Source organism: Crinia signifera, chromosome 3, assembly GCF_055691185.1.
Source record: "Crinia signifera chromosome 3, ASM5569118v1, whole genome shotgun sequence".
NCBI lineage: Eukaryota > Metazoa > Chordata > Amphibia > Anura > Myobatrachidae > Crinia > Crinia signifera.
The window spans coordinates 205,443,262-205,468,153 of NC_139219.1; the positions used below are offsets into that span (position 1 = coordinate 205,443,262).

Here is a 24,892-nt window from a genome sequence, read left to right on the forward strand (position 1 = left end):
ATTTGTACAGTCCGTATTTTTACCAATATACTTGCATATTTTACAACAATTATATATATATATATATATATATATATATATATACTGGGCAGTATGGATAGTGTAATGGTTAGCACTATTGCCTCACAGCACTGAGGTCATGGGTTCGATTCTTACCATGGCTATAACTGTGCAGAGTTTGTATATTTTCCCCGTACTTGGGTTGGTTTCCTCAGGGCAGCGCCAGCGCCACCACTAGGCAGCATTAGGCATTAGCATTAGCATTACCTAGGGCACCGGCCACTGGAGGGTGGTATTGAGCAGCAGAAAAAACAGCAGCAGCAACAAAGCTCCCGAGGAGAACAGGAAGAAAGAAGGAGCCGGGAGCAGGTGAGTGACTGAGCCGTCACCTCCGCCCCCCTCCCCTCTGGAGCCCCTCCCCCCATGCTGGAGTCCATCCCCCATGCTTGTAGAGCCTGCAGCAACCCTCCTGGAGCCCATACAGAGCCGCATCTCTAAGCCCCCCCCCCGCGGCCTCTCCCGCCATAAACTTGCCCCCCCCCACGGAGTGCAGAGCTGTCAGCCGTATCTCCCATCCCCCCTCCCATGCCTCGCACCGGTCCTGCCTCTGGGTACTCTGGTTCTCCGGTTTCCTCCACTAATCCAAAAATATACTGGTAGGTTATTTGGCTCCTAACAAAATTAACTCTAGAATGTCTGTGTGTGTACATGTTATAGGGAATATAGAGTCTAAGCTCCACTGGGGCAGGGACTGATGTGATTGTTCAAACATTCTCTGTAAAGCGCTGTGTGCGCTATGTAAAAAACTATTAATAAATTATATATATATATATATATATATATATATATATATAGATATAGATATAGATATATATAGTAGTTCTGGTTGAAGCAGGCACTCACCACAGGTAGTAATTCATAGTTGAAAAATAATTTATTTCATGAGAAGTCAGTCGACGTTTCGGTCCACAACAGGGACCTTTGTCAAGACAGGAACATGTCACTCAGCAGACAGGAAACACCAGGCAGTGTACTCAGTTGACACCTTGACAAAGGGGTACCTTATGCCCCGAAACGTTGGTATGCTATTTTTGCACTAATATACGTTTTTGAAAATTCCCAGAGTGCCGCTGTCTGCTTCTTTGCCTACTCCTGCACAACTGTTCCGGAAGGCACCTGGGTCCCTGACCAGCTGGCGGAGTGCCAGGTCAACACACACCTTGCTATATATATATATATATATATATATATATATATATATATATATATATAAATGGAAGTATAGGCGTTGTCCTTAAAGCGCTGACTGAATGATAAAACCAGCTAAATAACCATATAAAATGGTATAAAAGTCACCAAAGTCCCAAATATAGGGCTGCTGCTCCTCCTCTCGTGAGAACACGGATGCCAAGGGTCCAAACTGGCAGTAGTAAATCTAGAGTGGAGAGAATAGAAGAGGGCGCATCATGGTGCATTAAAAGAGTAAATTTATTGGATCCAAAACCACATAGAAATCCTTAGTAAAAGCAATTGCTCGTACCATATATTACAACACTGTGGGCTGGTTACCACAAGGCATGAACATGTCACACAAGGCAAAGCTGCTCACTTGTCCAACTCAAACGAATGGGAGACTCCACGAATCTGGAGAACCTGGAGAACGGGCGTGGCTACGTGATGCTCTACCCGACTGTTTGGCTGTCTCCCATTGATCCTGTACGGCGGTGGTCTCTCCCCGTTCTCCTGCCTCCAGCAGCGCAATCCAGCGCCTGTCAGTAGCAGATTCGTGGAGTCTCCCATTCGTTTGAGTTGGACAAGTGAGCAGCTTTGAGTTGTGTGACATGTTCATGCCTTGTGGTAACCAGCCCACAGTGTTGTAATATATGGTACGAGCAATTGCTTTTACTAAGGATTTCTATGTGTTTTTGGATCCAATAAATTTACTCTTTTAATGCACCATGAAGCGCCCTCTTCTATTCTCTCCACTCTCTCTCTCTCTCTCTCTCTCTCTCTCTCTCTCTATATATATATATCTACCAGCTAAGCTAGTCTGCTACTTTATGATTGCTTCTGTGTTTCTGTATGTGTAATTGCCTTTGAAAGATATGAAGTTTCACTCTCTGGCAGCAGAGTGAAACTACAACTCTGCCAGAGAGTGAAAGTACATCTGCTGCCAGAGAGTGAAACTACCCCTTGAGTGTCACCTGCACAGTGGCGGATCCACCAAGGGGCGATTAGGGGCGGTCGCCCCGGGGCCCCCACACATCAGGGGCCCCCACACTTCAGGTGGGTGGTGGGTGGGTGGCAGTCAGTGGGGTCCGGGCAGCGTGTACCACTACCCCCTGGTCACAGTCCACAGGCAGCTTACCAGACTCCCTAGCAACCCATACAGACAGTTGCCGGGTGCATTTTGATGATGTCAGCATCGGCTGACGGCAATGGAGTGTGCTGTGTGGGTTGACTGTGATCATGGGCTAGTGATAATCTATTTAGGTAAGTGGATATGTTTATTTTTTGTACTCTGATGAAGGATTTACATTTCCGAAACTATTAGTATTGAGCTGGTCGTGGTCTCACTCCCCTTAATACACCTCTGGTTCAGGGCTGTGGTAGAGGTGGAACTCAGTTCCACCAAACACATCGTTCCCCCCTCACTTTAACCCCTGATGCTGACCATATGCTGTGTTGACCATTATCACAATTTGAACCTGTAGAACCCTTTTCACCAGATACCTATGCATGGTGTAGTTGTTAGTACATAGGTCTTATGAAAATTACATTTAAGTTGATCTGGGTTTAGGATACATTTATTTAGCTGTAATGTTGTTAATGGTTTAAGTGTATTTACTATTAAATTATGTAATAATAATTTGTTTCTTCTTGTGAGAAGTTTAATGCAATGAATAGATCTTTTGCGAGGGTTACTAATTAAATTTTCCATTCATATAGTTCTAAATTATTGTGTGTTGATGTGTTGATTTTGAAAAGCGACATAATTGAAGGCTTTGAATTAATATAACCCTGTGTTCATCACTAGGAAATGATATAGATAAATATGGTTTCATAAGACAATGTGGAAGGTTTGTGGGTACTTGTTTCCTATCTGGGCGCCCAGGTTTTCTACGTACGGCACCGTACTGAAATCGGATTGCATCGCATCGTACACATACACGATATTGAACGATGCGATGCGATGCGATGCGATCCGATTTCCCATAGGAAACAATGTGAAATGGCTCAATTTAGCCAAATTATAATAGGAACAATAGTAAATGGGCCAAAAACACCCCTGAACATTGAAATGTCCCCCCAAAAGTAGTTGACGCCACCCCGCCATCAACGTGAACCCGAAGCGTGGCGAGCGCAGCGAGCCCGCGAGGGGCGGCGGTACGCGTCCTCCGACCTTTTCATGCCCTACTATCCACTAGGGCGTGGAGTGAGAATAGAATAGTGTGGCGAGCGCAGCGAGCCACCGAGCCCGAAGCGTGGCGAGCGCAGCGAGCCCCGCGAGGGGACGCGGATACCTTCACAGTTATACGCATCCCCTCGCGGGCTTCCCAGGTGTCCATGGCGACGCGGACACCTGGGAAGCCCGCGAAGGGACGCGTTTACCTGTGAAGGTATCCGCGTGCGCTCGCCACGCTTCGGGCTCGGTGGCTCGCTGCGCTCGCCACACTATTCTATTCTCACTCCACACCCTAGTGGATAGTAGGGCATGAAAAGGTCGGAGGACGCGTACCGCCGCCCCTCGCGGGCTCGCTGCGCTCGCCACGCTTCGGGTTCACGTTGATGGCGGGGTGGCGTCAACTACTTTTGGGGGGACATTTCAATGTTCAGGGGTGTTTTTGGCCCATTTACTATTGTTCCTATTATAATTTGGCTAAATTGAGCCATTTCACATTGTTTCCTATGGGAAATCGGATCGCATCGCATCGCATCGCATCGCATCGTTCAATATCGTGTATGTGTACGATGCGATGCGATCAGATTTCACTACGGAGAATAGCATGGTGCGCAATTAACTTAGTGGGCGCCCAGATAGGAAACAAGTACCGGTTTGTGTTTATATAATTGCTGTCTTCAGTGCACCCAAATCTTCACAGCTGTTTATTGGCAATTAGAGGAGCTTCTCTATAAAAAGAATCTGCAAAAGTCGCAAAATCTCTATGGGGCAGTGAGATTCATCGGAAAAGCTTTTCTTAAATGATCGGGCAGATTGCCCCTTGAAAAAAGGTTAACATAATCAAAATGTCGACATGCCAATGGTTGACACACAAAAAGGCTGGCATGACTTTTTTCAAGTTTCTTAAAGCTATTCAACCTTTACCAACCAGGTAAACTCTGACTGGGAACAGTAAAGTGTGTTGCGTGGAACCAGGGGAAGACACCTGGCCCGAAGCATGGCTACCAAAGAGAGCCAAGCGAGGGTACGCATTACACCATTTGCAGGTCCACTTGCTTAGGTGTCAACACTGACAACAAAACCCTGTGAAAAAAACATGCTGACCTCTTCATGTCAAAATTTTGCTTGTGTCAACCATGTGCATGTCTACATTTTGTCAATGTCTACCTATTGAGTATCGACCTAGACATTCTCTGTGAGCTGATCCACACCCTATAAGAATTATCTGAGATAGTGAGATAAAGTGTATGGGTTATTGGTTTGACCAATATTAGGTGTATTGGGTCGACCACTGAAGGACGACATGGCTTAGGTTGACACATGACATTATTCATTTATTTACGCTGAAAAAACATATAATAGTAATATACAAAAATGAAAATCAATAATTTTATATGGAAAGGTCCTTCTTGGTTAAACTATTTCAAATGGCTTTTGCACCTACAGTACACCAGGACCTATTCATAGGGGCTTAAGAAACACACGGGACCTGATTCCGAATTGCCGCACTGCTGATATCAGTCGCAATGGAATGATATTTATAAACATTTCTAGAAGTGGTTCGATGTGGGTGGCAACAAATCAACTGTAGGTGGAGCAAACAAAACATTGTTTAGTACATCACTATACCTGGATATATCATACAAAAGTCTACTAACACAGCTATACCATGCTATACTACGGTAGCACAGCTAATATTAGATAACCATTCATTATATCTACTAAGAAGTAATATGGTTACAATTAGAAGAGACCATGGTGCAAATGCAATAGCTACAAATTTGGTAAAAGTGTGGATTTCTGGGCAATTTTGCAGTGGTAATTAAAACTATAATTTTCAATTCCCACTGAGGTGTATAAGGTAGTCAACCCCGTGATTGCTTGCTCTAGTATCACCCAGAAACTCATGTCTGGGACATCACATGCATTTCTCATATTCAGAGTAATTTCCTACATTGCATGACTGACCCCTCTACTATGCCCACCACTACATCACTTGGGTGAACCACAGGTTCTGGCATTTTTTATCTTAAAATAGGTTAAGATAAAAAAGGTTAAGCCAAAAAAAGGTTGCAAATGGAAATCTCCCTAACCTCCTACTGCCATGATAACTAAATAGCAAGAATTTGCCAGCATGTTTTTTTCTTTAAGCAATGTTAAGCAAATATTGGCTAACTCACGGGCATTTTAAATGCCCCCATAGACATGATTGCCAAAGTGGGATGGAATGAGAGGCTGAGGACCCAGTGGCAGCCTAGGACCCCAGAAGATTTAATGACTTCGAAATGATAAAATAAATGTTATGGATTTTTTTTTCAATACTCTAGTCACCAACTGAGACTGCAATGTTTGACTGCTTAATATGTTTATTTGATTTTATATGCACACTATGCATGCTGCCAATTCACATAATCTGCCAAATGTAATAGCCTCCAAGTTCAGCTGCTGTGCAGGTTACCCGCCAACTCAAACGTTTTTTAAAGGGGCAATCACCAACAAGGTATGACCATGTCTTGTAAGTACAGTAATATCCCCTTTAAAAAAATGTCAGAGTTTGGGGTCCAACCCGCACAGATTGTGAACTCAAACAGCACTGTTTTTATTTCATTTTTTTTTCCTTTCATAATTTCATAAGTGGAGTGCAATTGGTACTCCAATAAAGTGTGCCAAGAACAAGCGGGTTAAAAAAAAAAATCAAAAAACTCATGTCGACCTGGTCATGTGTCTACCCTTTTCATATTGACATTTCACCCTGTCAACATTTCACCCTGTTGAATTGTTGCATGCCGACATATTGCCTGTTGACCTCTTGACACTGTCAACCTATTGCCTGTCGACTTTTTGGGGTAGACTTATTGACTATCTATCTAGACATTGTCGTTCTATCAACCGGAACCACACAAATTGGCAGTCGATGTGCCACAAGATAAAAATTGACACCCCAAAACCTAGAAAACTCATGTCAACCTTTTTATTACCCCTTACACATTGCCAAAATAACCTGGGTCGACGTGCACTGTGAAAGCACCAAATGTTATCGGGTCGAGCAACTCTGCAATTCCTACCCGTGTTTGCAAACTGAAAGGGGTATATGTGTTGACCATTTTTATGTTGACCGTAATATTTTATAACATTGATTCAAGTTGAAACTTAAGAAAACTTTTTCAAAATATACAATTTAATGTCATACGACTCATGCAATTCATTTAGTCCAACAAAAACATTAAAAGGTCTGACTGCAAAATAATGAGAGAACATTATGCTGCTTTCTTGAGAATTTGGAATAAACGATCCAATTTCTCTGTTTTCTAGACACCAAACCCTAATTACCTGAGTTGGAACTGTGAAAGAAAATGATAGTTTATTATAAATCATCAGCTCCTTGTGGCTTGAGATGGGAGGTGACAGAGCACTTTGTCTAGAACACACAAAACCCTGAATGAGGTAGGAATTCCATGCGATACCAGCAGATGGTGTACATGAGTCACATTTATATCTATAACTATATGTATATGAAAGTTCAGATCTGATAGTTAAGAGAAGTAGAGGAAGAGAAAGTTCTTAGAGCAAGCTGCAGAAAAACTATTGTCAGACAAGCCTATGAAATTTTTAGGATATAATACTTTGTCAAGGAAAACAGCTGGCAGCACTGACTGAATAATATACAACTTGTTTCCTCTCAAAAATCAAGTAAGTAAAGATATTTTTAGGAATCTTTTTTATTAAAAGTAAATTCAATAGAAGATAATAAATGACTGCAGATTTCTGGGTTGCGTGAAAGCATTCCTATTTTAACATGATTATGCTGCTCAAATACAGCGAACATGTCAAGATATTGAGAAATATCTGAACTTGTTTCAGCTGTACCATTCCCAGGCTGTGACAGGCTGTGCAGGGCAGTTATATCATTAATGTGGACAATGTAGACCAGCCAGTAATACCTTACTTTGACAGGTGCTGTATTTATGGGGTGTCTTGGGCTATCATTATATAAATCACCACTTCTAACATATTGCATGCAATGAAGAAGCACATTTGCAAATTACATTTTTGTTAGTAATAGTAGGACTATATTTCTGATGGTATTGGCCAGAATGTAGTTCCGGATCTTTTTGGAACTGCTGGCAGCAAGTATAAGAGCGAATATAATAACAAATAGTATAACATGCAGCAGTTACAACTATAGAGTTATTAATGGATGTGAATAAGGTACATAGCATTACAGTATGTAGTAAATAAGATACATAACATTGTTCAATGACAGAACTTATTTTTGAAACTCTTACATTATGAGCCAAGAACATGTGACCTCTCTCCACTGTCTGTTCTCCATTGCATCTATGGAAATAATCATCTATCATGTTTCTAAACTGTTACTCGCAGTATTAACCATATCTACGATTCAGATAAATGTCCAAAGGGACACAATTTTACGATATCATTATGTTCACAGTATTTAATGTATGTGCATTTAACACAAATATGAGATTGCTCAAAACCTCCTTGTGGTAACGTATCCTGCCAAAAGACAGTAATATACAACTAAGAGTTTGTTTTAAAATGATTTGATGTTGAACTGTTGCAATGAATGAACACATTGGGGGACATTTACGGAGATCTATTTCACACGGGATGTTGCTTTGGGCAACCAATCAGATACTATATTATCTTCTAGAAGGTGCTGAATAAATAATACGTAGATTCTGATTGGTTGCCCATAGCAACATCCCCTGTGAAATAGCACTCCCATCTTAGTATTTTCCCTATTGTACCTTAACATATATACCATTTTTAAGATGCCAAATCCAATTTGCAGGAATTGATGCAATGAGTGGATGGCATAGGAATAACACATGCATGTAAGTAGATATTGGGGGGTTTCTCATGTTTCTTAGTTTTAAGCAGAAACAGAACATTCATTGGAATCAGGCCATTAACATTGTTACTTATTTTTTATTGCAAATGTGTCTCCTGTTTTAAGCATAAGGCAAGTCAGACAAAATGTATGATATACATTTGTCAGCAAGATAAAGCGAATTGTGAAAGACTGCCACCCTGTTGGCATTACACCACTATACACAACATACAGGGCACATATGGCTTTGGGGCTGTTTAATGTAAAAACGTATGTACATACAGTACTGGTGATCTCTAGTTCCTTCTATTATTTCCTTTTTTATGTTGATATAGCACATTCATTTTCTAACGGAAGTCAGAGTTTGTCTGTAAATCTTATTTATATTTATTTATAAGTGTAATTATATACACTCATGTGACCAGTCATTATGGTCAATAGTACATAACTCTCATAGGTAAGCACTGGAGGCATTTTCAGTTCCTCACAAACCTCCCTTCTCCACAGCCTGGCCAGAGGCGGATATAGGCCTCACGTGGTCCTAGGCAAGATACTGGTTTGGGGCCCTCCTTCCTCAGATGGCATCAATAGAGTACCTTAGTGAGTGTGCAGTCTACAGATAAATGCTCAGTTGCTTAAACATCAGCATGGCGTACAAATCTGAATCTGGCTCTAGGTAGGGTTAATACTTGTGTCACATTAAAATAAACTGACTGCCCACATACAGTGAATATGACTATTTTGTGTGTCCAGATATATTTTATACTATCAAAGAACATCAAAGGGACTTTGGGAGTGTGGGCAGGTCCATGTGATGTCATAATGTCACACGGTAGTCATGCAATGCACCTCTGGGAATGTTTGGATGGCCAGGATATATTTATGGGGCCCTTAGGAAACTGATGGGCCTTAGGCATGCGCCTAGGTTGCATTTTGAAAACCCCCCACTCTGAGCGGCCACTGCATGAAGTATAAAGGGTGCAATGTGCATTAGCAGCAGATTTTCCTACCATGTTTCCTGTGTGCGTCTCTCTGTGGATCTCAGTGCTTAATAATTGCACCGGAGAGAGAATCTGGTAAGTGGCATAACGTGATCATTGGCCCTGCATACAGTATGTCTGAAGTACTGTATTACCTACAGTACACTGCACTTTGTATGGGGCAGAGTAAAGCTTGTTACAAGCTAATTATGCACCCTTCATAAGCTGGTGACAATCTTTCTAAAACCCTCCAGAAATCCTGCATTTGCCACTGACTACAATGCAGGGGCATAAGTTCAACCCAGCCCCTCGAAGGCAAGGTTGGTGGGCAGGCTCAGATAGCCTTACTGAGATTAAGCTAAGTAATCAGCAGTGCATACTCCATTGTTTGTTTTGATGCTGAATAAGTAGTCATCAGCAGGTTCCAACTGAGGCTATGGTCTCTGGAATAAGGGAGCACACTGGTATCTCTGATCCCAGCCTACAGTCCAGTTGCAGCAACAGTTTAACGGGCTCTTGCAGCAGTGCAGGCACAGCAGTACCATGTACATAAACTGTTCTGTCTCCTATAGCATCTACCATTGGGGCTCCCAGGACAGAGCCATTCAACACAGCAGCAGCAGCAGGTATGCCACTACCAAGCTGCAGTGAAATATCGGCAGTAAATGGAAGGTTCTTGTGATTTGTTTTCATCTCTATATGCTCTGGCTCTTTCTCCATTCTCTCTGGGAGTTCTGCCTTTACTACTGTGGGGCCGATTCAGCTCTGAATGCACTGCTGCGAATTCGCAGCCCTTCCAATTATTGGAGGACCGCGCATGCACATGGTTTGCAGTGCCCGAGCCCTTCATGCAGGCTGTGGTTTGTGGGCGGCACCTCAGCAGGCCGGTCTGGTTGTTGGGAGGAAGGGCTGCTGACATCAGCGACCTTTATCTCCCAGGGCCATAACAGCACTGAGTTAGCTTAGATTTATGTGACACTGCATGCCGGGGGAGGAGCACTATTAGAGGTATGCCACCACCACCCCTATTAGATCTTGTACTTTATATAGTCCTTATTTAGTTTTTAAAACAATTACACCAACCAATTGGAGTATTTGCACATTTAATACAACAGATATAAAGTTAAAAGCAATATAAAAAAGGACATAACAATCCGGTAAATTGCATTGCAAAGTCAACACACGATGAAATGTAAACCCAACGCGCTTCGTCATAGCGACTTCATCATAGGTTTGGATTTAAACCCCCTAGCTGGACTCCTTAGTTTTGTAGATATTCAATAAAATCAAATAATACAAATTCAAGAAAGGGTAAGCCAGAGTTCTAAGTCCAAACGTGTGTATCCTTCATTTCTGGAAGGATACACTTTGTAATGGTTAGAAAAGACCCTGTGTTTGCTGGGCACACCCCCTACAAAGGCTGGTCACACCCCTAAGCATTGGCCCTTACTGCAGTATTTTCCCAGTGGGCCCTTCATACCCAAGCCTGACACTTCTTTAATGTAGTCATAGTGAAAACCTATTTTAATTGATATTTCATTGATAAAACATAAATAACAGTTGTTTTATTTAATTCAATTGCAAATAAGAACACAAAAAATACAGAATGAATCATCTCAAATATTGGCCTATTCATGAGAGCACTTTCTCTTTGCTTGGTGCTTGTAAGCTGATATCTTCTTTCTATTACTAAAATGTCTTGCCCACCTCGCTGGTCATCCACTGCACTGTCAGAGAATAAGTACAGATGAGAGTGGATATTGAGTGACATGTTGCGGCTTAATTATTGTTGATAATCTTAGCATAGTGTTAAGGCCTTACACAACACCAAGCCACTTTCCCAATAACCTAGATACATTTGTTGTTTCTGAGTGAAAACTGTATCACATCACCACACACATAACACAAACTGTCAGTACACATTGAAGTGGCATCATGGCTGTAAATGTAAATTATAAACACAAAACTCAAACAAATGGAAGAAGATCACTAATAACTGTCACTTGATGCTTGGTGCTCTGTGCCAGAAAAATAATTGGAGTCCCCTTCCCCACCCATGTTCAAATCAAGGATATTGCACAACAAAATTAAAGATACATAATTTTGTGGAAAATGTGCATGTCACAGAATAACACCATTTCACATTGTATTGTATCATACAGTAATACTTCTTATACATGTTACACATGACCGCACAGTAGTGTCCATTATATACTTTGCACCACACATTACTCCCCTTATACATGTTACACTTAAACATGTGCAACAGCAGAGCACCTTATAAACATAATGCCACAGTAAAGCTACTTCTACTCATTCCTCCTCCTCATCATCATCCATCTTCCTCCACATTCCTTCTACCCATTATCATTCCTCCTCCTAATTATCATTATTCCTCCGCCATATTCCTCCTCTTCCACATCATCATCCCTCCTCCTCCTCCTCATCCCTCCTCCTCGTCAATTCTGATCAAGTATCAATTCAGAAAGAGTGCTGAGAGTGGAGGAAAAAATGTGGTCTGTAATGTGGTTACAATAAGAACATTTTCTGTGACATATGACATAGTGCTGACACATCATCCTTGAAAACAGAAATAGAGAAACATAGAATACTGATACAAGCCAAAGCTGATGAAGGTCAGTTGATATCAATCTGCCAATGTAATGACCTACAGCATGTTTTGTCCTAAGCATAGGCGTGCGCACATAGAGTGTTAGTGTACAGGCACCCCCTAATGCTGTGCCCACCCTTATATACTTTTGCTTTTTAGAACTGGTATTTCATTAAAACAAGCGCCCATCAATTAATTATGTGTGTTTTGCATTGTTAATTGTAATAGATCATTGTCATATCACTACATACCTGCATCATCCATATATGTTTATGACTTTATTTGCATGTACTGTTACACAGAGTAGTTAGAAGATTAAAATTGAACTAGGCAGAAGATTATGGTGTGGCTGAGAGATGTTTTATGTGGTAGCGAGTGCAAATAGCTGATGGTAGACACGTCTGATTGGTGGTGTTAGACACACCAAATGGGCGTGTAAGACACCCCCTAATGAAATGTGCACCCCCTAATGAAATGTGCTGCGCACGCCTATGGTTCTAAGTATGTTTATGTTTCTTTACATTGATGTTCCTATTGTGACAGCTATTAGTTTGTTCAAGCATTCATACTGTATACTATTTTCTACCATTTCTCTTAAATTTCCCTCTCAACAATTGTGAAAATTGGGCAATCTCAGATTGCAAGTTTAAATGTGTGTGCTGTTTAATTAATAAGCATTCTTATGATCTAGAACTGTATAACTAATAACTAATACAACCAATACTAAAATTCAGCGGTTCTGGCTTGCTTTAGATCAAGGGTTTGCTAAATAGTCCAAGTCATGCTCTCAAAATAAATTTTGTGGAACCTACCCATCAGTGACTATGCAGCAAACAAATCGACAATTTGGGCCCATAATTCCCAATGTGGTGCGAACAAGTGCCAATATTCATGGTCACAATGTTTCTAACTCAGGTCTGCAAGTTCTCATGGTTGTATATGATCAGGCTGCTTACTGTGGCTTATATTTGATTTAAGTATTTGAAGGAAGTTTCCACTTTCTTTTGAATTATATTTACTGGCTTGTCCTTAGACACCTGCAATGTTTATTAATGTAATTGCTATAGCTTCCAGGTTTTTGTGTATTTTTTGTGTCTTTATAACATGTGCAGTATTATTTAATGTACGTTAAAGGTTGGCCTGTGTTTGGATTAAAAAATCTATCTATCTATCTATCTATCTATCTATCTATCTATCTATCTATCTATCTATCTATCTATCTATCTATCATCTCCAATAAATTTCACATCATGACACAGTCAAGGCAGTTAACTCAAGTCATATGTAAGGGTAAAGCTTTAAGATGAAGCTTAACTTAAGCGCCTGTCATGATAACAGGTACAGATGCATGCCAGTACCTGTAGTAATAATAATGCATTGAGTATGTGTCAGTGAGCATGTAAATGTGTGGCACGTGAGAAGCACCATTCTGGCTTTCAGCTCTGGAACTGAACACCAATGTGCTTGATCAGAACAGCAGAGAGGGTGGTTTTTGGTGGAATTGTCTACTTTCCAGGTCTCTGGGAGTGCCAGCTAAAATATGGGATTTTGACGAATATTTCATGAGAATAGGCAAGCATTGACTACTTATGGGACACTGTATGTTTTCTGATTGCTGTAATAATCTATTGACTGCTGCCTAATGTTTCCCCAAAACCACCTTCCTTCTGTATGTCGTCGCCTTCTTGGATGCTGTAAGCTGTAGCCTAATTTTTCTTCAGTGCCACCTCTCTTCTGCATGCCATCTCTTCCTGGTACAAAGTGAGGAGCTGCAATCCTTGGTGGGAAAGGGGGTGTCTAAGTCAAACAAAGACATTCTCCAACCAAAAACATATACTGTATAGTGTATAGTATATACTTGCAGTGTGGTGTAAAAAAGGCAGATAGTGGGGACATGGCTACATCAGGGTGTACCTTTGCATGGTATTCCCACCCTTATAAACTTAACTGGATCTAAGAGAATGCCTTTTTTGTAATTATCATACAAAATATAGTATTTAATTGGAAATGAAAGTCCTGCAACAATTTTATCCTAAATCGAGAGAGTGCTACATTAAAACATGCTCACAGAATCTTAAATAGGTAGAAAGTGCTGAAGATATTTACTAGCAAGTGTTAAAGTTATTCCAAGAATGTCTTCATAGTTAATATGAACTGCTGAGAATAGGGTGGTGCTCACTACATATTATAAAACACTTATTATGAAGATGTATGGAATAACTTTGTAGCACATCACTCGAAGATGGAACAATGTCCAATCTTAGGAAAAAATGTTTCATTCTTCCGGCATCCAGTATACTCACTAAGTATAAGATGTGCTAAAGATTTACCATAAATCTTAGCCATTTACTTTACTTTGATTTTGCCCATAAATATTGAAGTTAATACTTACTATCTTTTTACTTAACACTAAATACTTATATTGTGTTTTTTAATTGGTAAATAATTTTTTTTAATGTTTATAGAACTTTCCCATTTACATGACATAAGCAGATATAATTTCTGTGCTTGGGTTGGGTTTCCATAACATTGAGCCAGTTGTTTAATATGTTTTCCACAGAATGGCTTTTTTTTTTTGCAGTGGATGAATTATTTAACATTCTAAAAGTTGACAACAACAGTATGATTTACTAATCTCCTCCAAGAAATGTTTTGGGAGAAACTATCAAAACGGTTGTGTAGCTTTAGACTTCTATTAGCAGAGAATTAAAAAATAGATATATGGAGGCAATGGCATCTCCTACCTTCTTATTGGATGGTGACTGTGGCTATGCATTCCTTGTCTGTATAGGAGAGACTACCGAGAGACAGCCGGGTCCTGGCACCTTCATAATGGATCTGACATTGAATGTCACATTCAACCTGCACATGCACACAGAGGCCACAGACTGCATATGCACAAAACACCAGCTTCTACAGACTGCATTGACTGCAGCCAATAGAATCTTGATTGAGCTGCCAAAAGCAGGGATTGGCTTCCTACTGGAAGCATACTCTCTGCTAATTGCAGACCAGTCTGACAGTCCTAGTGGGACTGCCCATCATGCGAGTGACTGGCAGGTAGCACTTCCAATAGGCAGTCACTGCCAGTTACAGTGTAGTTATTGCAGTCATGGACAGCAACTGGCACACTTTAGTAACAGATTTTATTGGGAGGTGGGGACATAAGTAAAATCGGCATCTGATGTGGCAATGATTATCTAGGGGTGTGGCATCAAAATAAAAAATATATATTTTAAAAAGGAACTAAAAGAACACCAAAAGGAACCTGGAAATAAATGTAAACTATTCCATTTAAATTAGAATTCGGTTAAATTGGGAGGAAAAATACAATGTCATTGTTTTTTTCTCTTTTTTTGTTCCTAACAAGCTGTTATAGCTCGTTTCCCTTCTCCAAACAGATAATACAGGTTGTCAGGAAAGGCTATTAATCACAGCTCTGCCAGTTCATTTGAATCATTAGAACACGACGTGTGGATGAGAGATCTGTGTGCCCAATCAGTACAAGACATTCCCTAAACTGGCTAATCACTAATACAAATTTGATTAATCTACGGAAACTATTTAACTGTTGTATAAACATGTTACTATTTTAGATTAACAGCATTCCATTCACCTAGCACTATTACAAATATAGTCCACAATAAAGCAAAATGACTTTTCTCTGCAGGAAACACTGATTTATTAAATGGTTTATGATACATTGAATGAATGAACTGTTTAGAGGTACATAACATATTTTGAATACACCACAAAAGAGGTCCAATAGTAGAGAAGAAATACAGATGTGTCGTGACTCAATCAGCATCACCATATGGCACAAGGTGCCCGGTGTGACTGAGCTGTTCCAAGAGGTGCAGCATCTTTTTCATTACATTTTGCAACTAATTTGGATGGCAGAATTAGTGAAACATGTACATACAGTATGAAGCACATTGGAGCTGGGAGTGAGAGATTACGGGTCCATTGGAACAAAGCACGTTATATGCAGGTCAGACTCCTTTGCACAGATGTACAAATGTTGCACATAAAATTGACCAGTGTAATCTAGCAGAGTAGTTTAGTTATTTCCAGCTGTTATATATATTCAAATATAATGCACATGCAAGAAAGTTGCTTGGTGTAGCTAAATTGCTTGGGATCTGGTGCAGAGTGGGGCTGTTTGGCATAAACAAAGCCACAGTGTATGAGCACACATTTGTGTCCATGGTGGTGCCAGGATCCTGGCAGTCAGAATACAGACAGGAGAATTTCAATGGATCCTAGGGTTATGGTTAGGAACTAGGGGAGGTTTAGGAATAAACTGCTGAGAGGGGTACCAACGTTCACAAAGTTCACATGATGTCAGTGCCCACCCGGCGATCTGCGGAGGAATTAAAAGTCAGTTCATACTGACTTTTATTTCAGAAGGGGATAGAAATGATTCGATGGTCAGCAACCATCAAATCACTTCTGTCCCCTTCGTCCGCATGTGAGGGAATGTGTTCTTGGGGATAGAATAGAATAGAATCAACTTTATTGGCCATGTATGCTTGCGCTCACTAGGAATTTTTTGTGGATTACAGTGCAGCATCAAGCAGGGATGAAAAGGGGGGGGGGGACATTACATATATTACATAAAGACATTACAAGCATTTAATTTCTAGCTACGACTATGGTGGTCAGGTCGCCAAGTAGGGACACGTTGTTTGGCTGTTGATATTGGGATTGCATTCGCTTTGATTGGATTGTTCAGGTGAGGGACGGCTAAAGGAAAGAAGCTTCTTGTGGATCTGGACGTTTTGACGGGGATGGACATGAACCGTCTTCCGGATGGTAGGATGTCGAACAGGTTGTGACCAGGATGCAGCTTGTCGTTTGCGATCTTCTCAGCATGTTTCCTTACCCTGGATGAGAACAGATCCCTTATCGGGGGGAGGTCGGTCCATATGATCCTTTCCGCAGTCTTCACTACCCTCTGCAGTTTTTGTTTGTCGTTCTCGCTTGCGCCACCGTACCAGATTTTGATCGAGGAACATAAGACAGACTCCACGATGGCGGTGTACAATACGCACAGCAGCTCCTGTGGGATGTTGAATTTCCTGAGTTGCCTTAGGAAGAACAGGCGCTGTTGGGCCTTTTTGATGTTTGTGGTTATGTTTAATCCCCATCTTAGGTCGCTGGACATGGTTGTCCCTAGGAATTTGAAGGAATCAACCCGCGACATCACTGCGTTGGCTATTGTTAGCGGGACTAGTGCATTTGTTTTTTTTCCTGTAGTCGACCACCATCTCAACTGTTTTGGTGGGGTTTAGATCAAGGTTGTTGCTGCTGCACCACTGTGTCAGCTTCTCCACTGCATGCCTGTACGCGGTCTCATCACCATCCTTGATTAGGCCGATGATAGTGGTGTCATCTTTGAATTTGATGATTTTCACTGACGGATGCAGGTGGCACTGATGGCAGGGGCATTCATCAGGGTGGCAGACAACGCTTACCCACTTGCTAGGCAGTGAGTGGATGCTGCCTAGTGATCGGGCCTGAATTAGGCCCCTAGTACAGTCCTGTCTGCAATATATGGCAAAGTCTGTCATTTCTGGCACAAGTGAAGTTTCAATTGAAATATTAGAGATAGAATCTTGGTTCTCTCTTTCATAATGATCTGTGCACAGATGTCAAAGTAAATAGGCCAACTAGTTACAGATGTTGTTATAGTTATTTAGACTTTTGGCAAGACATACAGAAGACATTGGGCCCTCTTAATTGCAATTGAAGGCAAAAATTAATGGGTGTGAATACATGGCATGCCATTTTATATGGTAAAAGTGTAATTTGCATAATGCATTCCATATATCAACAACCTTATCAACAAATAGGCTAGATAAACTGTAGTACATGATTAAAAAATATTACATTAAAGTATTAAAATATTAAAATTAAAAAATGTTGAAAAATAATAATTAAAATACTGTAAGTTCTTCATCTTGTAAAAGTGAAACTTCTTTCATGATCTACATTTTACAAACCATGGTAGCTACAGTAGGTCAGTGAGATTTGCAGCATTCTACACTTCATTATTGATTTATGATGTTAAATGGTTTATCACTATCTTAACCCTTTGAGTGCCAACATCTCTGTGAGAGATGTGCAAAATATCCGCTAAACATGCCAGTGTTGCCCGCATTTGTTAGATAAATTCAAATAAAAAATGTTGTGTAAAAAAAAAAAAAGATTATGTTTCCTGGTACTTATGTATTATCTGGGCTCCCATGTTAAATGCGCCCCATTTTTTCATTCTCCTACTATCCAACTACGCATGGAGTTGATTTTATATAGTGTGGTGAGCGCAGCGAGCCACCGTGCCCGAAGCGTGGCGAGCGCAGCGAGTCCTGCGAGGGGACGCGGTCTCATAAGAAAAACGGGAGCCCAGATATTACATAAGTACCTGTTTCCTATATAACAGGTCATGATGGTGAATAAAAATCTTTGCTTGACAATTTTCACACCTATTTTGACAAATTCCTTTGGCACTCAAAGGGTTAATGAAGTCAAATGGGTGCTGCTGTTTAAGTCTACTTTTGCAGAGGCAAAAATAATGATAACAAGTCAAATAAAGTATGGTTCCTGCATTGCTGGATGCACTATGGCTGCAAATTGTCAGTGATTGACAGTCTGCTGCCATTTAGGGATAGGGAGGGGGCAGTAACAGCTGACATTTAAAACACAGAGACACCTTTGCTTCAGCTGCTGCTGAAAAAAAAGCAGCTGCTGTGATCAAATTGTTGCTGCCCAGAAACTAAACAAAAACATCCATTGCACAAATTGCAATGCATCTCAAAACATGATACATTCACAGATCCAGTAGCAAAAACTGAAACATTGTAGAGTAATTTCCATCTGCACAAGTTATGCTGCTTTCAGACCGCATAACTGGCTTTGACCCTGTATTTGAAAACGTTTCCAAAAACGGGTCTGCCAGGTAAAACCCCTTTCACACCGCACCTCTTAAACGGTATATTACCGTTTAAGTGCCGATTTTTTGACACTGGCAGACCCGTTTTTGGAAACTTTCCAAATACAGGGTCAAAGCCAGTGCAGCCTTCAGCGCCGCCTCCCTCCCCCCTCCCCTCCGTGCAGCCCCCCCCCCGTCCCCCCCTCCCCTCCGTGGAGCTCCCCCCTCCCCTCCGTGCAGCCCGTACCTGAGTTCAGTTGCAGATCCTGGCAGTAGTAAGGACCGATGCGCTTATAAAAAAAAGTGACTTTTGGAAAATGTCTGCCCCATAGGAAAATCCATTTAAAAAAACTGTCTTTCGTGTGGGGGTAGCCATTTTCCGAAAATGTCACTTTTCTTATAAGCAGCCTCCTGCTGCTTATAAGAAAAGTGACTTTCGGAAAATGGCTGCCCCCACACGAAAGACAGTTTTTTAAAATGGATTTTCCTATGAGGCAGACATTTTCCGAAAGTCACTTTTTTTTATAAGCGCATCGGTCCTTACTACTGCCGGGATCTGCAACCGAACTCAGGTACCAGCTGCACGGAGGGGAGGGGGGGGCTGAAGACTGCACTGGGAGATTGGGGGGATGTTACCCCGGGAGATCGGGTAATGTTAACGTGCGCGGGGGGGTCGGCGGCGGGCGGCTCCAGTGCTATGAATATTTAATGAGCGCTCATTAAATATTCACTGCGCTGAATTTAGGACCCAGCTAATTGGCTGGATCCTAAATACCGTTTCAGACCCGATTTTGATCCCAAAATACCGGGTCTGAAACGGGTAGGACCCTGCATTTTAACCGGTTTGAAAAAACAGTATTTTCAAACCGGTTGATTGGATCTGCACCTTTCAGACCACACAGATTACCGTTTTAAAACGGTAAACAAACGGCAATATACCGTTTCCAAAGTGCGGTCTGAAAGGGGCATTAAAGGCATCCACAATTCTGCCAAATAACAAGCTGGAAGTGGTGATCGGAAACGTCAGAGACCCACCTGAAAACCGCCTTGGTACGCCTGCATTTTGACAAACCCGCCAACAAAATGCCATGTTTCCACCCTTAAAAGCTGGCTTTATGACCAAAATACCATTTCATCAAAGCAGAATATGTATGTAAAATAATTTATAGTCCAAAAGAAAGTAAACTCGGAGACTATATCGTGTCCAAGGACGGGACTGAGGTCCCGAAAACATTTACTCTAAATACAGATTTGGATATTTTTACATAGTTACACAGTCTCCGATGTGCACATTGCTTTGGACTATATATGATTGTTACTACGTGACACTGGAGCAGTTGGATTTATTGGAGTGCCAGATTATGTGGATATATGTAAAATAATTTACAATACAAAATATCTTTATGAATTTTGATAAACTTTATCCTAATACTATACCTCATGCATAGTAATGTTTTTGCAATATTAAGATAGTGTATGGTATCTGAAAGTTTGTTACTTTTCTTCTGTAATAATAAAACTTCATGGTCTGTTACATCTAGAAAAAAACATTGTTGCATGTCATCTACATAAAGGGATACTTTCCCTTCAATACCATTTACAATATCACAATGAAGATATGAAAAGTCTCTGATCCAAGCACAGATTACTGAGGTACTCCACTTATAACTTCCACCACTTCCCTGTAAATGCACTCCATTTAATACTTATCATTCACCCATCTTAGAATTCAATCCCAAGATATAAAGTTTATTCATCAACCCCGCTTGTGTGACAGTGTCAATAGCCTTACTATAATCAGAATAAGTGACATCTATGGACCCATCTATTAGTTTAGCCACCCAGTCAATAAAGTCATTAACCCTTTACAGTCCAATTTTTTTTGTAATTTAAACAGTCTGATTTAAATGTTTAAATTAATTGTATTTTTTTTAAATAAAAAAATGGTCTACACTGAATGTTGTACGATGTTAATGTTCTTATTTTAAAGTGGCTCACCACTGGATTTGCTACTAGCACTGGCGCTGTTGAGCCTGACTAGATGTTGGACCTGAAAGGGTTAAGGTTTGTTTGACATGATCCCCCCCTCCCCCTCCTCAAGTAAACCCATTCTATTTGCGATCCAGTAAATTGCTGGTTCTTACATTATATTCTGTATTCTCTAACTATATCTTTGAAAAGTGTTTCCATCAGTTTCCCTACTACTGATCAGTTGTTAATTGGTTCCTCTTTGCTTCCACTTTTGGGCAGTGGGACCACATTCACTCTTTTCCAGTCCTATAGAATTACTCCTGTAGCTAGTAGCTGGTTAAATTATGTTAATGGTGTTACCAGAACTTCTTTAAGCTTATTTTTAATAATATCCTTGAATGTATCCCATCTGGCCCCATTGAATTATCCATTTTAATTTTGAAAGTTGTGTTAGGGCCTTCATCTCTGTAAATATACTTGTATCTAACTCATTTTTATGACTATACTTGCAATTTAACGGTGACCCCTTCCTCTCTATTTCAGTAGTGAACTGTCTTTAGTCTAATTATTCTGTATATTGTTTTTCTCCTTTCGTTTATATACTTTAAAAAATGTCCCTCCCCCCATTGTCTACTGACTGAGATACTTTCTCGCAGCTTGTGTCTTTGCACATTGTATTACCCTCTTTATGACTAACAAGATATGCCTATTTGTCTTCTATAATTCCATTTGTCTGCCTATTTGTCTGATTATAATTCCTAAAGTCATTTTTTTTGTTTCTACAATTCTATCTACTTATTTTGCATACCTCATTGTCTTTCTTATTTTGTGCTTTTAAAAATGATTTTGCTACAAATGTCTGATGCTTTTAGTATTACAGTTTTTTTTCACCTCTCCTGCTCTGCTATCAAGTTCCTCCACTCTGTCGAAGAATAACTTACACATTCTCCTATCTCTACACAGTCAGCGTCCCTTAAATAGAACACCTTTGTTTTACAGTGGGTGTTAAGGCCCATACACACTGGGTAATTTTGAGCTGAAAGCCACTCAAACTTCGTGTTTTGAGCGGCTTTCAGTTCAAAGCCGCCCAGTGTTTATGAGCGGTGAGCAGTGATGCGCGCTCCCGCTTCATCGCCGGGAAAGCCGTTATGCAAAGCCACACCCCCACTAACAGCGTCGGGCAGGAGGAAAGCTATTTATGACAGTGGTCATCGCTGTGCATGCATGATGGGCATAATTACCCAGTGTGTATGGACCGTTAAGTCTCTTTCTAATTCTAAACCATACTGCTTGATGGTCAATGGCTCCTAGGTTCTCACCCAAATTTATGTCAGATATTCTGTTAACCTTTGTAATTATAAGTCTAATATTGCAAACATAAGAGTGTGCTTCCTCATCAATGGCTGAATGGATGCTTCCTTAAAAAATTCAGAAGGTCCTTAATTCTAGCGGAGCTTGTAACAGACATCTCCCAATTTACAGAAGGTAAATTAAAGTTTCCCATGATTATTACCTCTTTTTAATGCAATTTTAGTGATGGTCATTAACACTGTAGGTTCTTGTCCAGTTCCTCTTACTGAGCTAATGGTCTGTAGATAATACCAATACAAAGATTCACTTTCTCCCCAGTTTTTCTTCAATACTTTGTAGTAAGGTAGAACTTATGCTGTATTTTCACATACATTGCTTGCGGTCACCCGATTCTTCCCATTCTGTTCTTCCTAAATAAAGTATAGTGTATCCCAATATAGTTATGCCCCAATCATGAGGACATTGCTCCATAATCACCACAAATTTTAAATAACTTCTTGTCATTATTTGTTTGGCTCTAAGTTTTGTTTGTGCATATCCCATTCTTAGCTACAGTATTTTAATATCTCTGCCTTGTCTTCTGTTAGTGACAGTACACTCCCTGTTCCATTTACCTGTCAAAATAATATCCCCAGGTTGGCGGAGAAGATTGCTTTATTCCTGTTTATTGCTCTGCTGTTCTCTGTTAGTTTAAATAGATCCTCATGAAGCATCCAAACTGTTCACTTAGTCTGCACCAATCTTCATGGGGAACGGGAATACTATCACTCTGTGAAGGTTAGGGTTTCTGATCTTTCTGTACTGTTCCAATGACAGCTGGCTCTTTTGCGTGACATATTAACTTTCTTGCAGGGGTGCTGCAATATCAAGCCCCAGGTGGTTCTCGGGGATCTCCAGTATCCCTCAAGAGACAGTGAGCCTAAGATGATTTAAGTGAAAGGTTTTCTTCTTGCTGGCCATCTCCTTGGCCCATTGGATTTCAGATCTCAGTTCCTTGGCTTGGCACTCACTCTGATCTTTCACTTAGGAAGGGTGGTGCTTTGCAACTGTTTGGACTACCTGCCTAAGGTGATTTCCAGGTTTCATGTAAACCAGGAGTTTGTTGTTCCAACTTCAAGAGATTTCTTCTGTGTGGGCTCTCCAATTTAGGGAAGTACGTAAGTCAGACTCCCTGTTCGTACTCCATGATTCTCGCAAATGGGGGTGGCCAGCTTCAAAGCAGACCTTCATGGCTCCATTTGGCTTTATGCCAGGCCTATTAGACTTCGGAGCTCCCTACATCAGATGTTTTTGAAACATCTACATCAGAAAATTTTGGGCTTAATGTTCTCAGCACAGTCCAGGAGTATCCCTGCCCATGAGGGTGGTCTTACCTTCATATATCCTTTTCTTGTATGCAGGATACATTACCAGACACACCTGACTTGTGGGATTTTCTTCTTATACTAGTGAGTATGTTCGCTGCCATCCTGTGAATCTGTCACTGTTTTTATGGTCTTCCTTCCCCTCCTTGATCAGCTCATGCACTGGGCTTGCAAAAAAAACCACGAATGAGTCAGGGTCGGGGGCAGGGTATAGGGGAGACCGGAGGACACATTGTTATCCACTCCACTCCCTCACCTCTCTATACACAGCGTAAAGCCTCCCGTGCCCCCTATGGACACCAAGAAAAGGATTTTTCAAGGCAAGACCATAAATCCCATTTTTCTCATTTAAATGCTTAATTGACCTTTTACATGTTAACTTTCACCCAATAAAATGCTAAATAAATCCTTGCAAAAGTGACATCAGACAATATAAATATTTTTGTAAGTATTTCAAACTTGTTAAAAGCCAAGCATAATTTCCAAAATGATATTTCTAGTACAATATACCCTTTGTATACATTGTTTTTGTTTATTACAGTAGGTACTATATATTAATATATACATTTCATTAAGTATGTTTATACAAGTTTTTTTGAAAAAACAAAACAAAACAAAAAAAAACTTCTTTTAATTAAGCACTTTCAAGATAAACAGGAAATGTACATGTGCAATTATTGGTCTTCAAGCAAGAAGAATATAATACTGTATATCAAATTACAAGTGTCATTTAACAATAAACAGTTACACTTTTTCAGGGGCAATAAGTGATGTTCTATTATTTTGCCTTCATTGAATGATCATACAACAGATATTTAAGGTATAATGGTGTACATTTCCATTTATTTATCCAAACATAAAATATACAAGTTTTTAACAATAAAATACAGTTTTTTATACACATTTGTAATCACAGAATACAGTACAAACCTTTGAAAGATACAATTATCCTACTCCAGGCAAATTAAACCTAATTTAAATTACTGTCAGGCTAAGCCTTTTATACATAAACCACCATATAAATAAAGACAGTTTGATTGCCTTTGTGGTTTTTGGTCTGTTCGGAGTTTCATATAATCTTTCAGACAGCTTTTCCATTCTGTTTAGTAGTTTGCCACAACATTCTGGTGGATTCACATTTCTGGAGAACTAAAGCCATACATCTCTAGTGCTTATACAATACACTGGGCCTTCTCAAATGGACAAAACCATGTGCACTGCAGGTAGGGCAGATCTAACATGTACAGAGAGAATTAGATTTGGGTGAGTTATTTTGTTTCTGTGCAGGGAAAATAGTGGCTGCTTTATTTTTACACTGCAATATAAATCTCACTTTGAAGTAAAACTCCACCCAAATCTAATTCTCTCTCCACAAGTTACATCTGCCCCACCTGCAGTGCACATGGTTTTGTCCATTTGAGAAGGAATTTGCCTCTGAGAGTGAACCAGAATAAGGCCCATTATAC

General features: G+C 40.4%; 1 protein-coding gene across 1 annotated transcript in view; it reads left to right on the forward strand.

The window, feature by feature from the left end:
• The first annotated feature begins 6,956 nt into the window (after positions 1–6,956).
• COL21A1 (collagen type XXI alpha 1 chain) overlaps positions 6,957–24,892 on the forward strand; it is a 237,019-nt gene continuing 219,083 nt past the window's right edge. The window contains exon 1 of the mRNA XM_083177317.1: positions 6,957–7,093. The gene's annotated coding sequence lies outside the window, so the exon portion shown is untranslated. The remainder of the gene's footprint in view (positions 7,094–24,892) is intronic.